General features: G+C 44.8%; 1 pseudogene; it reads right to left on the reverse strand.

The window, feature by feature from the left end:
- Nucleotides 1-2,829: 2,829 nt before the first annotated feature.
- On the reverse strand, nt 2,830-3,113 carry LOC102815153 (annotated as a pseudogene).
- Between the last annotated feature and the right edge of the window lie 1,512 nt (nt 3,114-4,625).

The raw sequence follows: 4,625 nt of genomic DNA on the forward strand, positions 1-4,625 counted from the left end.
GAGGGGAGCATCACTGGCTTCTCATTTGGAAATAAATCCAGTCAAAAGACTAGAGATCCTGGCAAGCAGTGAAGGTTGTCTCTGCAGCAACTTAACAAGTCCTCAAAGTGTGTGGAGATGAATGTAATTGGGGTAGATATTGCTTGCCATCTATGCTAACATGGATAAGCTAGCTCTTCCCTCTGAAGTTCCACCGACCTACTGAGGCAAAGCCATGAGATTCGTGCTCCAGGGAAGAGGAAAATGAAAATATCCTGGAAGACTGATATCACTAGAGCAGACAAGGAAAAATAACTAGAGAAAATTCCCATCATGCTGTGAAGGGAAGGAAACCTCTCCTAGTACTGGGAGGGAGGAGTGAGAAGGAAGACAGGGAAAGCAGTGGTTGGGCTGGATCATCCAACTTCCCCCACAATCCCCTCCCAGTGAAACTAAAGAGAGATGCAGTGTAACAAAATACAGATATATTGGGGGTTATTTTGGATGTCAAGGCTAATTTGTCAAGGTAGACTGAGGAGAGTTGGCGCTCTCATTGAGAAGCATCCCAGCTACTGCCCAGAAAAGAGTCTCAGCACTGGCTGGGCAAGGAGACAGCAAAGATGGTGGATGGTCTCCTTTGGCTCCTATAGTGGAATCTAGACGTATCCACACGCTGCTACTGGGAGGTGTGGGAAGTAGAAGAGGAGCTGCCATGGTGAAGGTTGAGGTGATCCCATAGGAGAGACCAGGAAAAGGGGGAGGCTGAACCAGGCCAGGTGGTGTGTGTGGCTGAGAGTGTGGATGGGAGCAGGGGGAGAACAAATCAGCCCAGTGGGGGAGCCACAGAGCACTGGTCATGCTGAAGAAAAGACCATGAGTTCTGAATCTGAGTTCAATCTGTGGAGACCAGGAGGGAGTCAAGAGAACTACTTCAGGCCTTCCCTCTCATTTTTCTGAGGTGACATATAAGTTTCCCCTGATTCCTAGAATCCACCAAGGGAAAGAAAGAGAAACAGAGAGAAAGACTGAGCATTTACCAGAAAGAGACTGGGATTCCTTTAGTTGTTTAATGACTTCTCACTCCTTTGAAGGAATTTTGATAGCACAGAGGGTTAGGTATTGGGCTGCTAACTGAAATACTGGCAGTTTGAACCCACCAGCAACTCTGAGGGAGAAAAGATGAGACTGGCTGATTCTGTAAAGATTTACAGTCTTGGAAGCCCTATGGAGCAGTTCTACGTGGTCCTATAAGTTTACTGTGAATCAGAATTCATTTGACAGCAGTAGGTTTGGATTTCGGTTTACCACTTCCTTCCACTATCCTGGTAGAGGAGATTTGTTGTGGTTATGTGCCATGGGGTTTGTTCCTACACATAGCGACCCTGTACAGGGTTTCCGAGGCTGTAAATCTTTACGGGAGCAGAAAGCCTCATCTTTCTCCCACAGAACAGCTGGTAGTTTTGAACTGTTGGCTGTGAGGTTAGCAGCCCGATTCGTAAACACTACACTACCAGAGATCCTTAGAGGAGATATAGTACAAAAAAAAAAAAAAAAGAAAGCCTCACTTTGGGACAAAGTCCAGTGTGGTAGTGGTGTTAGGTGCTGATGGGTTGTTTCCGATTGATAGTGACCCCACATGACAGGCTAGAACTGTCCCCGTGCGATCTTCTAGACTGTGATCTTTACAGGAGCGGATCACAAAGTCTTTTTCCCATGGAGCCTCTGGATTAGTGTGAACCACCCATCTTTCATTTAGCAGCTGAGCACTTAAGTGTTGTATCACCAGACCTCTTTTGTCCAGTGTGTCCTGTGTTAAATTACTAACCCTGAAACAAGATGAACCCCAGATTTAACCATAAATCTATTCTGAGGGCTTAGTATCTCTAGCATTCTACTTTTTCTCTGTCAGGATCATCAGCTTTAAATACCCAGATACAGAAAGCCTTTACACTTATACCCCACTCCTTCCTCCCTCCAAGTGGGAATGTTCTTGTGGTGCCATCTTAGTTCTCCATTCTAATACTCATCCACTCTCCAAGGGCGTCTCAATGTGTTTTCCATCATCTGTGGGATAGGACCAAGAGAGATGAGAGGCAGTTTCTCCAGCAGATCCAGCTCAGCTGGTGTCTCATAAAGGGGTGCATGACTGGCGAGAGTACATACTGCTCAAAGGAGAGCCAGATCAGAGCTCCGTAGACAGCCTGAAACTTTGTTTGCAGTCTGACTCTGTTAAGAATTCCTTTGGCTGCAAATAACAACTTATATAAATGTGACTTAGACAATAGAGATGCCAAATAGGAAGACTGAAATCTAAGTCCAAAGTCTGTTCAGTAACTAAAGAAGGTCTAAGGTTTTTCCTCACTGTCTGATTTCCTATCCCCAACATGTCACCTTGCCACATGATCACAAGACGCCTGTAACAATTCCAGACATCACATTCTTATGCAGCTGTATTCAAGTCAGGCTTATGTGCCTTTCATTTGTGGGAGGAAATTTTGCCCCAGAGCTGGTTCATATATTTACCCTCAAGACTAAGCTCTGGGCCCACCTTTTCTAAGATCAATGTGTCTTCATTCTTTATTATTATTGTTATTATTTTAGGTATGAAAAAAGGAAATTTTAATTGAAGGCAAGAGGATGCAAACAATATAAAAATCAAAAGCTGGCAATGAATTGACTTTTCTTTTTCTACTTGTAAAATGGGAGTTGGATTTTATTTGGACTCATTCTAAAGGGCCCCAATCAGCTCATAAACTCCTTATGTAGGGGAAGCTGTGGGGCAGATTCCTTAAGCAGCTCTTTGGGATAACTCTTATCAGCGTGGGAGTAGTTTGTCAATTCTGCCTGTTTCTACTTCTTTCCCTTCTGCTTCATGTGGACTGCATCATAGTCATTGCATGCAATGTTGAGCTGAGCAATGAGTGAAGGAAAGCTCTGGAAGCCCTCTTTGCCCTCTCGGCACTGGTCCAGGTCCTTCATTATTTTGTTCATGGCCAGAGGGTCTGTTTGGTTTTCCAAAAATCCAGGGAACACTTTTTCCAGGTCCTCCTTTGTTAAGTACCAGTTATCCCCCAGAAAAATCTGAGAAACGTGGACATCACTGTTTACTTGTCATGTTCCATTTGAAATGGCATTTTGGTGAGGTCTGTTGGAGTCTTGACCAGGAGGTGCAGCACACATGCTCAGCAAGTTAGGATGCAGACCATTGTGTCTTCATTCTTGATCATCAGATAATTAGGGTTCTATTAGCAGGGAGAAAGGTTGGGATCATTTGGGGCAGGAAACCAACAGTGCTTCTGTGTGATTCAAGTGTAACCAGCTAAGGACAGGAAACGAGAGCAAGAAGCATCTTATAGCAAAGGCTAAGAGGAGTCACCAAAAGGGAAGGTTTAACCCGGACCATTCCTAAGCTGCAGTGTAGCTAATGATGACCATGGTGATGATGATGATGATGATAGTGGTGATGGTGGTGATAATGATGGTGATGATATTGATGGTGGTATGGACAAAGCTTTAGGTAAGTGCTTCATATACTTACACAATAAGTATATGAAGCACTTACTCTGGTTCACACTTGATGTTCACTAAGCATTTCATTCTTAGTCCTCACAACAATCCTCTTAGTTTCCTTAGGAGGAAACGGAGACTCTTTTCCATTATACGAGTGGGTGGCGGAGCAGAGGCTATTACTTTACTACTCTGGCTGTTGATGTGGGCTGCTGGGAGCATTTCAAAGCAACGTCTACTAGTCGATTGCTCCTTCCCTCTTCCATCTCATATATAACACGTACTTAATGATTTCCTATAGACTCATCAAACATCCTAGCCCTGAAGAGTCAGTGGTGAACAAACTAGACAAGATCCCTGCTCTCAGGAAGCTTACACTCTAGTGGAGAGCCTGGGAGCTAGTCAATAAATGAGAAAATGTCAGATCACAATAATAGTGTAAAGGAAACTGTGTCACATCAATGTCATTAGGGGGACCTGAGGACAGGGTCTTGTTTTTACTGGGCGCTCTGGGAAGACCTCCCTGAGGAGATGGCATTTGAGTTGAAATTCAGTGGTGAGATGAAGCAGCCATTTGAAGATCTGGAGGAAAGGAATTTCAGGCCAAAGAACAGAAAGGGCTCAGGCTCTGGTTTGCTGAACAGTATTTGAAGAACAAACTAGCTGGAACGTGATTGTGCGGGGCCTGGAGTACCTTGGTGAGGAGTCTGAACTTGTTTGCCTGTGAGATGTGATGTAGCACAGCATGTTCAGCTAGGTGACACATGTTCTGATTTGTGTCCCCTGGGTACAGTGCTCTTCTTTTTCCAAAGGGTGCATCAACATTCCGTGTTCACCTGTTCCTTGTCCAACTGCCCTGTCTCCCCAGTAGAACTGCAGGCTTCTGCAGGTCAGAACTAAACTTTCCTCCCTTTGGACTCACCTGAAGCTGTCAGCAAGGAACTAGATGACAAACATCACATAGAAATATTGAAAGTGCCCGTCTTTACCTAAGGGAGCTAAGAGACAACGACCCTGGTGGAGATAGGAGGACAAATGCAACTGTGTCTCTCGAAGTGCCTAGGGTCAAAGCTTTCATACAGGAAAGCCAGCTCTGAAGAGCACATCTTTGTCCCTATGGAGATGTGTCTGCCGGTAGC

Source organism: Chrysochloris asiatica, unplaced genomic scaffold (genome assembly GCF_000296735.1).
Source record: "Chrysochloris asiatica unplaced genomic scaffold, ChrAsi1.0 scaffold00028, whole genome shotgun sequence".
Classification (NCBI taxonomy): Eukaryota; Metazoa; Chordata; class Mammalia; order Afrosoricida; family Chrysochloridae; genus Chrysochloris; species Chrysochloris asiatica.